Source organism: Theropithecus gelada, chromosome X (assembly GCF_003255815.1).
Source record: "Theropithecus gelada isolate Dixy chromosome X, Tgel_1.0, whole genome shotgun sequence".
NCBI classification, from domain to species: domain Eukaryota; kingdom Metazoa; phylum Chordata; class Mammalia; order Primates; family Cercopithecidae; genus Theropithecus; species Theropithecus gelada.
In genome coordinates this window covers 20823429-20835683 of record NC_037689.1, presented here as the reverse complement: position 1 = coordinate 20835683, position 12255 = coordinate 20823429, and the positions used below count along the sequence as shown (strand labels likewise).

The 12255-nt window shown below is 40.7% G+C and overlaps 2 pseudogenes; one reads left to right on the top strand and one right to left on the bottom strand.

Annotated features, from left to right (window-relative positions):
• The first annotated feature begins 1957 nt into the window (after positions 1–1957).
• Positions 1958–3667, top strand: LOC112615373 (annotated as a pseudogene).
• Positions 3668–9119: 5452 nt separating this feature from the next.
• Positions 9120–9662, bottom strand: LOC112616375 (annotated as a pseudogene).
• Between the last annotated feature and the right edge of the window lie 2593 nt (positions 9663–12255).

Below are 12255 nucleotides of genomic sequence, written 5' to 3'. Positions count from 1 at the left end.
CTAAAAAATTGTTGACATACTTTTGGGGGATAAGAGTTAGATAACAAATCTGAAAGTATATAATTTATATTTTGGAATAAAAACAGAATATGGAATTTTCTGTTGGTTAAATCGTTTATGAAGCCCTGCGACTGGAAATCTAAGTCCAAATGGTCACTTAAAAGCCATTACACTATTTATTCAACAAATTGTTTTAGAGCACTTAGTATAAGTTAGGTACCATGGTAGATGCAGGAGTTACGAAGATGAATAAAACAAATTCTTGTACTAGAAGAGCTTACAGTCCATCAGAGGAGACAAATAATCACTGACATAAAACAAACCTAACTCTCTGTCAGAGTTTCCACCCCTGGCAAAAGGAAGTGACAGAAATGTTGCCAGACACAGAGAAAGTATAGCCACGAGCAACTGGGTCCCAAGAAATAGTCAGTCTGATTTAAATTATCTGAGATTGATTTTTTGGGGGACAGCTTTTTATTTGAATATAATTTCAAACTTACAGAAAAGTTGCAATAATAGTACAAGAACTCCGGTTTACCTTTCATCCAGATTTACCAATTGCTTTCCTAACCATTTGCAAGCAAGTTAGAGATATTGTGCCCAGCCATACTAAATACTTTAGTGTGTGTTTTCTTTTTTTAATTTTTTTTTTTATTTCCATAGGTTTTTAGGGAACAGATGGTATTTGGTTACATGAGGAAGTTCTTTAGTAGTAATTTGGGAGATTTTGGTGCACCCATCACCCGAGTAGTATATACTGAACCCGATTTGCAGTCTTTTATCTCTCACCCCCTACCACCCTTTCCCCTCAGTCCCCAAAGTCCATTCTATCATTCTTATGCCTTTGCATCCTCATAGCTTAACTCCCATTTATGAGTGAGAACATACAATGCTTGGTTTTCCATTCCTGAGTTACTTCACTTAGAATAATAGTCTCCAGTTCCATCCACGTTGCTGCAAATGCCATTAATTTGCTCCTTTCTAGGGCTGAGTAGTATGTATGTATATATATATGTGTGTATACACACACACACACACACACACACAATTTCTTTATCCATTCGTTGATTGATGGGCATTTGGGCTGGTTCCATATTTTTGCAATTGCAAATTGTGCCGCTATAAACACGCATGTGCAAGTATCTTTTTCATAGTGTGTGTTTTCAAAAAACAAGAAAATTCCCCTATCTAACCACCATGCAGTTATTCAAGCCAGGAAGTTTATCACTGATACAATACTATCCACTCCATAGTCCATTTTCAAATTTTATCAATTGTCTCAATGTCCTTTATAGTATTTTGTTTCCATACCCTGCTCCAATGCAGGTTCATGCATTTAGATGTCATTCTTTTTTTTTTTTTTTTTTAAGTCTTTGTTAACCTAGGGTAATTCCACAGTCTTTCTGTCTTTTTTGACCCTGACACTTTGAGAATTCCAGGCCAGTTATTTTGTAGAATGCCCCTCAATTTGGATGTATGTGATATTTCTCATTATGATATTCAGGGTACACATTTTTAGCAGTAATAAGTGGTTGATTTAAAATCTCAGAATAGCTGCCTCTACCCACGTCTCCCTCACTTTGACCTGACATTGTGCACAACTGGGAAGTTTTTGAGGTTTTCTGGTGAAATCCAGACTTTTCTCTGCTTTCTCCTATGATCTCTAATTTAGCCATCAGAATTGCTAAAATCCTGAGGAGAACGTTTGCTTCTTGGGGAGTTTACACTAAGCAGAAAGCTTACATTAATTCTAAACTCATTCCAATGTGTGTCCCTCCCCACCCTAATCCCCCAGGGATTAGTACCTGCTTTATTATTATTGCAATGAATACATTATTCATCAGGGTGGCTAAACGGCTTACAGAGGTAAATAACACGACATGAGTGTAATAAAGATATTTCCCTTTTCTAAATAAGTAGCACTTATAACTCAACCTGTAAGACTGTTCTTCTTTCCAGAGAGGAAGAGTCCTGTAAATGGTACCCGAAGAGCAAGAGCTTTAAACAGGCCCTAGTGCAAAAGAGGTCAAGGCCTCAGTGATACCAAGAGTTCTGATTGTGCCAATTCAGTCCCTGCTTCCTCACTGGTATAACCAAGGCTACCACAAAGTGGAAGGAGGAGGATGTGTGGGCGAAGAGTGGGTGGAGAAGACTTCCAAGAATTGGAAACTATGCAGACTAGCAGCCGGTAGTTAATTAGTTTTACTTCTAAAACGACCCCTCTGTGCAGCTTGTCCTTCCTGAGAAAGAGGTTAGAATGCTGCCATGGCTGCTTTTTAGCAGTATGGTGATTAAAACAATCTCAGGGCCTAAATAAGCTGGCTCTACTTATTTGGTTGAGGAGAGAGTAGTCCACCTTCATTTTCTTTTTCTCCACTCCTACTCACTGAACATCACATCGAAAAATGAGCAAATTCCTACACTTTACTTCCTATTCCTATAGGAGCGATTTAGAGGGAGGAATGCTCATTAAAGGAGATTCTAGAATCTAAAGTTATCTGTTTTACTGAAACTGAGAAGCAAGCTTGCGATGTTACTAGCATAGCTCGGAGACAGTTGATAAAAGTAACTAACGTCTATTGTGCATTTAGCGTGTGCTGGGCCATAGCTTAAGGGCTTTTCATGGTTTATCTCATTTAATCATCACTACGATCTACGAGTTGGGTAGTGTTATGATTATGAGCATATATGTCCGGTTTTTCAGATGAATAAGCTGGGGCTGAGAAAGGTGAAGGGACTGGGCCAAGGTGAGTTAGAATGGAGGCAGGAGTTAACCACAGGTCATCTGGCCCAGAGCCCACTGCTCAACCACTGTGCTACCTGCCTTCCAGCTTCCATTTGCCTACAGTCTAGTGGGAGTCATAAAAGAACTAAGAGAAGAAGATGAATCCAGACTGGAAGTGGTTGGGCTCCTGGCTAGGCCAGGAATCTCACCAGTCAGAGACCCTGGACCCCCTGGCCAAGCTCACTGCAGATGAACAAAAAAATCCACCCCCACTCAGCCTGGAGCAAGAAGGTGACCAAGGAGGAAATGGTGGCAGCCGAGCTCAGCATGACTGTCACTCCGAGCAATGAGAAGCATGACCTTCACGTTACCCTGCAGCAGGTCCAGCAGTGAACCAATTGCCCAAGACCTAACCCAGGTTGTTGGAGAGGCCACAGAGGTTCCACTGTCTTTTCAGAAACTCATAATTAAGGGAACATCTCTGAAGGAAATGGAGATACCTTTGTCAGCATGTGGAATACAAAATGGTTGCCAAGTCATGTTAATTGGGTAAAAGAACAGTCCAGAGGAAGAGGTTGAACTGAAGAAATTGAAAGAGTTGGTGAAGCCTGTGGAGAAGAAACTTGACGAATTGTAAGAGCTGAATAAACAGCTTACTGGACTCCAGCAAGGTTTTCTGGCCAAGCATTTGCAAACTGAAGCTCTCTGCAAACTTGATAGGAGAGGAAAAGCCACAACCAAACAGTTTATGAAGATCTTGGAAGAGATTGACACACTGATCCTGCCAGAAAATTTGAAAGACAATAGATCAAAAAGGAAAGGTTTAGTTAAAAAAAAAAAAAAAAAGTTCAGGCATTCGTAGCTGAGTATGGCACAGTGGAGCAGAACATCTGCCAGGAGACCCAGCAGCTGTAGTCTACAAACTTGGCCCTGGCCAAGTAAGGTGTGACAGAAAGAGGCTATACTGCCCTGAAGAACAGCACCACCAGCTCTGCCCTCTCTGGAGCACAATTTACCTGATTTATTCTAGGGACAACTGGCCTATTGCCAATTTTCCTACTCCTACTCCAGTTCTCAGTGAAAAACTGTTCTCCTTGTGATCTTGAGTAGGGCGCTTGTCTGTTTTCTCATTGTGTCTTGTGTCTCTGTGGCCGTGTGGTCCAGCAGCCTACTTTTTCTGGAGAGGTCCTCCCCTGCCCAGGTTTTCCCAGCTATTTGACCTTCTGGTGCTTTCTTTGGGCTGGTGAGATCTCTCCTTTGTCCTGAGCTAGTTCTAGGTTTATAGGCTACCCTGGTCTTCAGATACAGAAGAGCTTTTTCGCTCGTGATCACACAGTCCCATAGATGTAAAACCAGAATCACTAGGAGGTTGCATCTATAGTCAGGAATGTTGAGAATGGCTTAGAACAGGTGTTTGGCACATAGTAGTCCAAGTATCCCTCATTGTGACCTAATTCCAGAACATCAGGTTGGGTTATTGGCTTATAGGCATTGTTCTTACCTCTTAGTGGCCTGACAAACTACAAGACATGAAATATCAGGGGGCCAGTCCTGGAATGAAGCCTATGGTTGATGCATGGACTTCCTTGTCCCCAAGAAAATATTCAGAACCCAGTGTTGACTGAGTCTGTGCTTAAAACCAGGCAGAGCAATGGCTTAAGAAGGGCAAAGAGGGGGAGCCACAATGAATAAAGCAGGCTGGTGGTGAAGCCAACCATAAATTTCCCAGGAATGACATGTGCTTCCTTCAAGGGCATTTCTGTTAAAAATACCCTTCTGAGATCTGTATTTCTTTCAAGGCCATTCTTGTCCATTTTGTGGACTCTCCTGCAATATCACTGTTATTAAAAAAGTTTGAGCATAGGTATGGTGCACATTCCTGTAGTCCCAGCTGCTTGGGAGGCTGAGACAGGAGGATCGCTTGAGCCCAGGAGTTTGCATGTAGCCTGGGAAACATAGTGAGATTTCATCTCTAAGAAATTAATAAGCTAACAAATACATAAATAAAACAGTTTGAATGCCATCATCAAGCAGAAGAATGTTTTGTTTTTGTTTTGATTAGTGAGAACAACCATTCCGTGGTTCTAGGCATAATTTGTGTTTAACAGAGTAGCCACACTATTTAATAAGAAGTTACTGTGTCCTGGGCACTATTCTAAGTTTTTAAATATATATTCATCATTTAACCCTCACATAACCTAAGAAGTAGACAGGTATTATCCCTGTTTTGCAGATCAGGAAACTGAGAACACTTAGGTAATCTGCTTAAGGTCAGACAGTACGTGGCAAAGCCAGGGCACAAAGCTGGGCAGTTTGGTTTCAGAGCCACTGTTTTTATGCTCTACTGTACTACCTCTCAACCAACATAGGGCTACATGCTCCCATTCTCTTATTTTCTCTCTATTCCTCTCCCTATACCTTTATCTTCCATGTTAGTCTTTCCACTTCCTCTCCGGCCCTCTCTAGTTCATTCTCCACAGAGCACTCTGAGTGATTATAAAGTACAAATCTTATCATATCAGTCCCCTGCTCAGAAACCTCCAATAGCTCACTACTTCTCTTAGGATAAAGGCCAAAGTCCTTACCTACACCTTCTCCCACCTCATCTCAAGCCCCTCTCCTGTTTGCTCTCTGCTGTCTTCTTTCAGGTCCTCAGATGCACTGTGCCCTCTCCTACCTGGGGGTCTTTGCACATGCTGCTACTTCTGCTTGGACAGCTCCTCACCATCCTTCCTCCACCCCCACCCCTTGTGTACATAACTCTTATTCATCCTTTAGAATGTAACTCAAAGTCTCTTCCATGGAGACCTCGCCTATTGTCTTGAGACCATATCAGGCCCCCAGATGGGGTCTTTTCATGGCTACCCATAACTTTTCTTTCACAGAATTCACCATAGTTCATGATAGCTTATTTGTGGAATTATCTGGTTAGTATTTGCCTTTAACACTAGACTGTATGTTCCTTAGGTTAAGGAGCTTCTTTGTCTTGTTAACAGTATTATTTCGAGTACATTGTCTTGTATATAGTAGGACCTCAATAAATATTTGGAGAACAAAACAAACAAACAAACAAACAAGGCGAATCCATGCCAGATGACTGGGTTGAGTTGGTCAGGGAAAATTTCACAGAAGGCAGATTGGAACTAGGCTGAAAAGCAGGCTGGGTTTGATTTAATGAAGTAGGCTATGAAAAGCATTCCAGGTGAGGGAAATCAAAGGAACTTTACACGTCCTGGGACCAGCAAACTGAGAAGTTTGTCTACAGCAGAGAGATCTTGCAGTCATTTGCAGGAGACCTTTATCACACTTCTAATCCATGAGAAGTAGTAGGGTGAATATGAAGAACTCTCAGAGCCCAGTGACTATTGGTGCTTATTAGTCAGGGCACGGGGGCACTGCAATGACAAGGCAATGGGCCTGCCAAGCACTCCCCACTTCCCTTGGGCTGCCAGCATTCCCCTGAGTCTCCGTGAGGTTTGTTTAATTCAGGGGGTGGCAGTAGGAAGCCCTCACACATTCTCCAATTTGGCTTTACCATCAGCAAAGCTATCTTGATTCCAGTCTGGCTTCTTGGATGAAAGGAAGGATGAGTAATTGGCACCCCCAAAACTTCAACAATGGGAAAGTAATAGAAAATTCAATTTAAAAGGTATTAATAAATTATACAGGGTAGACCAAGAAGAATCTTGAAGGCTGGTATAAGGAACTTGGTCATACGAGAATTATTATAATTCTCTGTGCAAGTACACACACACACACACACACACACACACACACACACTGTTTATCCATAGAGGAAATCACTGTGGGACTTGTTTCCAAATTAATCTCTTGAAATTTAATGTCATCAAATTCCCATCTTCCACAAATAAATTTGCCGAGAACCTTAAGTCATTAGGAAGTAAGTGTTTTCCAAGAATTATTTTTTTTTTTTTTTTTTTTTTGAGACGGAGTCTCGCTGTGTCTCCCAGGCTGGAGTGCAGTGGCGTGATCTCCTCACTGCAAGCTCCGCCTCCCGGATTCACGCCATTCTCCCGCCTCAGCCTCCCAAGTAGCTGAGACTACAGGCGCCCGCCACCACGCCCGGCTAGTTTTTTGTATTTTTAGTAGAGACGGGGTTTCACCATGTTAGCCAGGATAGTCTCGATCTCCTGACCTCGTGATCCACCCGCCTCGGCCTCCCAAAGTGCTGGGATTACAGGCTTGAGCCACCGAGCCCGGCCTTCCAAGAATTATTTGATGACCAAAGAACAGTTTAGCCTACTTGGGAGACTTTAATAAAGCTTTATTCTACAGCCCCATTCTTGACATTAAAAAACATAATAACTAATGGTTTGACAAATACTGTGTATTATTTGGAAATAAATTTTCTCATCCTTCTTCACAAACATTTTACCTCAAATTACAGCCTTTCAATTGGTCTCATAGGGCTAGGTGATTTTTTTTCTCAGTCAGATTTATGTGTTTTTATTTGTGTGCTAATTTGAAAATAACTTTAAGTACATATTTTAAGTACAGAGATATGAGTTTTTAATCCAAATCTGAAGACAATTGTTAACTGCTTCTGTATATCTCTTACTGCCAACAACCAGCAAATGAAAAAAACTTTCTCTAGGGAAACAGTTGCCAGTATATTCTTTTTTATTATCAAAATATTTTGCATGAAAACAGGAAGATACAGTTTTCTCCTTAACTAAGCAAAATAGTTGTCCCAATCTCTGCAAAATATTCTTCCTATGACTCTAACCCTTCCATGATAAAAGAGAGGATAGCATGCCTCTGGTCTTCCTGCTTCAGGAAGCAAAGGAACTGTAGGAAAATAATTAATTTTTTTTCTCACTTTTGAGGTTTGAGAAAAAGTTGTAACTCCAGCTTTTCAAAGTGCAAAGAAAACATTACACACCTATTACTATCTGTGGGATACAAATGTATGGATTTAGGAGGAAATAACTGGCCAGAAAAATGAAATACATTTTAAATAAAATGCTACTCTGGTGCTTCTCCTCTCTTGGCTTCTGTAATTTAACCTCCATCTGACCCACCTCCATTCTAATCGCTTTGGCTCTCTTAGTGTTCCTTAAAATTGTCTTCCCTTTTCTCTAAAATGAACCACAGAGCCATTTTTTTAAATCTGCATTTTAAAAATTTACTTTATTTATCTACTTAAACACAGCCTTGTTCCAGAGAGGGTTTAAGGTGGCTTCAAAGGATCCATAACATACACCAAGAAATAAATAACAAATGGGACAAGAATGAAGCTCATACTAAAATGCTTATACAATTCTACTCATTTACTCTGGGTAGACTACAAATTTGTCTCTAAGCTTTCTAGCGGGCAGTCTAGAAAAGGAAACTTAATTAGTTACATCACTTACAGTGTCTGTAAAACAAAAACAAACCAATTATCCAAGTGAAGCACTGGTATTCCTAATACTAAGACCAGAACGAAATTTCTCTTGAGAGGCTTCATAAAGAGGTCAGCATGTGATGTAACAGCCAGTGTTCTCTGTAGCAACCAAATGGGAGATGCAAAGATGAATTTCACAGGGCTCTTACTGCATTTCTCTGAAAAGGCAGATGGCATCGCATTAACTTGAAAAATCAGGAAAAGGAATTTTATCATGAGTTTAGGGGTTTGGGGTAGATACAATATGATATATTCTAGATACTCGCCTCTCTGCTCTGCTGGGCAAAACCAAGAATAACAGAACAATCCAGTACCCAGAATGGCCTCAGAGAAATAATTTTTTTTTTTTTTTTTTTTTTTTTTTTGAGATAGAATCTCGCTCTGTCGCCCAGGCTGGAGTGCAGTGGCCGGATCTCAGCTCACTGCAAGCTCCGCCTCCCGGGTTTTACGCCATTCTCCTGCCTCAGCCTCCCGAGTAGCTGGGACTACAGGCGCCGCCACCTCGCCCGGCTAGTTTTTTGTATTTTTTAGTAGAGACGGGGTTTCACCGGGTTAGCCAGGATGGTCTCAATCTCCTGACCTCGTGATCTGCCCGTCTCGGCCTCCCAAAGTGCTGGGATTACAGGCTTGAGCCACCACGCCCGGCCCAGAGAAATTATTAAACCACTAAAACTGTATGCAACATTTTGTGAATAAGAAACTGTATTTTTCTTGACAGACAAAATGCAGTTTCATCAATCCTTAAAATACACACGTGACTCACAAAAGAACAATTTCTTAAAAACTCTAGAGCATTAAACAGACTGCAGATCCTTCATGCTATTCTGCAAACATTTTTTTTCCCTCTCAGCCTAGCATATTTTTTTTTTTTAATTTTGCAAAAAGAACCTTTTATTGTTTCCATGTGGTCCATGGCTTGGTGAGTACTTCTGGATGTTGAGAAGCTCAGGCCGAAATCTGGAAGCCAGAAGAATGCAGAGGGGCACCTCAAAAGTTGCTGGGCTCTGGAAGCTCCCAGTCATCCTTGAGCCTTCTGAAGAGATACTCCGCCAGCCTGGCCTGAGGGCTGGCCAGCCTGCGGCGGTTGGTCAAGTAGTCGCCCATCTTCTTGATGAGTTTCACCTCTGGGTCTAGGAAGTGCTTTTCCAGAAAATCACAGAGACTGGGGTCTGTGTTGGCAGAACTCAGGGCATGTAGATCCAAAAAGGGCTGGTTCAGGTTCTCCAGGGCCAGGGCGGCTTCCATGGCGGCCAGACTGCCACTCCACTCATCTCGGAGCAGCTTCTGCTCATCTTGGAAGAGGCCGCAGCTGCTGCGCTGGTTCTGCATCAAAAGATGCTTGGCGCTCTCGCATCTCTCTTCAGCCAACTTGCGAAAGAAGTGGCCCACGCCCTTGAGAGCCACGTCGTCGCCTTCGAAATAGAAGCTCAGAGAGAGGTAAGTGTAGGAGGCCTGCAGATGCATGTTGATCAGGCGGTCAATAGCGGCCTCCACCCCAGCGGTATACTTTTGGCGGTTCTGGGTGCTCATGGTTGGCGGGCAACCAGGAGCTAACCACAAAAGCTTGTTAGCTGGTCCCAGAAGCGAGAGATAGTTGAGCAAATAGTCACGGAAGTTGTGAGTGGAGATGCAGGGTTAGAGGGTGGGGAGAGGCAGCATGCGGAGAGGCGGGGTGGGGAGGGTGGGGAGAGCGGGGCTTGGTGGGGTTGGGGCGGGATCACAGGGCGCAGAATCTCTCAGCCTAGCTTTTTTTTTTTTCTTGCATGTAAGATTTATTTTGATGATATCATTCAGCCAGGACCCTGGTTTATTAGTAACATTGTACATATTCAAATTTCTTAAAGAAATGTAATTTTAAAAATAGATTAAAGGTCTACAAATGTACTTTTGTTACATGGATATATTGCATAGTGGTTAAGTCTGGGCTTTTAGGATACCCATCACCTGGATAGTGAACTTTGTTCCCAATAGGTAATTTTTCAACCCTCACCACCCTCCTTCCCCACTTTGGAGTTCCAAGTGTCTGTCGTTTCCTTCTATATGTCCATGTGTATCCATTATTTTGCTTCCACTTCTAAGTGAGAACATGTGGTATTTGATTTTCTGTTTCTGAGTTACTTAAGATAATTGCCTCTAGGGCTATCCATGTTGCTGGGAAAGACATGATTTCTTTTTATGTCTATGTGGTATTCCATGGTGTAGATACACCACATTTTCTTTTTCTAACCATCCACTGATGGACACTTAGGTTGATTCCATGACTTTGCTATTGTGGATAATGCTGTGATAAACATAGGAGTGCAGGTGTTTTTTTGATATCACAATTTATTTTTCTTTGGGTAGACACCTAGTAATAGGATTGCTGGATCTTGGTAGTTCTATTTTTAGCTTTTCAGAAATCTCCATTCTGTTTTCCATAGATGTTGTACTAATTTACATTTCCACCAACAGTGTATGAGAGTTCCCTTTTCTCTGCATCCTCTCTAACATCTCTTGTTTTTTTGACTTTTTAGTAATAGCCATTCTGACTGGTGTGAGAGGGGAATCTCAACGTGGTTTAAATTTGCATTGCTCTGATGATAAGTGATGTTGAGCATTTTCATATATTTGTTGGCTGCTTGTATGTTTTTTATTGAGAAATGTCTGTTCATATTCTTTGCCCACTTTTAATGGGGTTATTTGTTTTTTTTCTTGTTGGATTTTTGGAGTTCCACATACATTCTGGGTATTAGTCCTTTGTTGGAAGCATGGTTCGCAAATATATTTCTCTCATTCTGCAGGTTGCCTGTTTACTCCATTGATTATTTTTTGCTGTGCAGAAGCATTTTAGTTTAATCAAAACCCATTTTTCTATTTTTGTTTTAGTTGCATTTGCTTTTGAGGTCTTAGTCATAAATTCTTTGACTTGGGCAATGTCCAGAAGCGTTTTTCCTAGATTTTCTTGTAGGATTTTTATAGTTTCATATCTTACATTTAAGTCTTTAATCCATCTTTTGAGCTAATTTTTGTATATATTGAGAGATATGGGTCCAGTTTCATTCTTCTACATATGGCTATCCCATTTTTCCAGCACCATTTATTGAATATAGTGTCCTTTCCCTAGTGTATATTTTTGTCAACTTGGCAAAGATCAGTTGATTATAGGTATGTGGCTTTATATCTGGGTTCTCAATTCTGTTTCACTGATCTATGTGTCTATTTTTGTACCAGTACCATGCTGTTTTGGTTACTATAGCCTTGTAGTATAATTAGAAGTCAGGTAATGTGATACCTATAGCTTTGTTCTTTTTGCTTGATTGCTTTGGCTGTTTGGGCTCTTTTTTTGGTTCTATGTAAATTTTAGGATTGCTTTTTTCTAATTCTTTGAAAAATGACACTGGTAATTTGATGGGGGTACATTAAATCTGTATATTGCTTTGGGCAGTATGGTCATTTTAACAGTATTGATTCTTCCAATCCATGAGCAGATGTTTTTCTATTTTTTGTGTTTGACTTCTATGATTTATTTTACCAGTGTTTTGTAGTTCTCCCTGTAGCTTTTGATAACAATTTAATTCCTCTTTCTTTCCTAATTGTTAGAAAGAAGTCTTTATTTGTCATTTGGCTCATTTTTACCATAATTCTAAGATGAGATAAGAACATCAAAAGTACTCATAGTGAAATCCCTCTAAATCTTCATTTGTGAGTTGAAACTCCCTTGTTTTTAAATTTAGAGGTTTATACACATATTTTTTTCCTGCTCCTAATCCCTCATTGGGAGTGACCATTAGTTACAGTTTGTGCAGAGTGGTCCTGTTGTCTTGGTATAATGATTAATAGCGCCCCTTTCCCTTTCAAAAGGGTCCTTGTTTGCAGTATATATTACATGATCACCTTACCCATTGAGAAGGAAAAGAAAATCTATACTATGAATAGAGTTTGTAAAACATTGAACTTGACCATGGTTTGTTTCCATTTTATTACTTAATCATACCAGTAAGAACCCTATCATAAATTTTCTATTCATCACTTTATATTTTTTATTCATTGACCCAATTATTTCTTCTAGAAAGTTCTATTGAATGGCATATGTACCAGGTGTTTTGTTAGGTACTGGTGGCTTCTTAGGATTCAGGACCTTGCT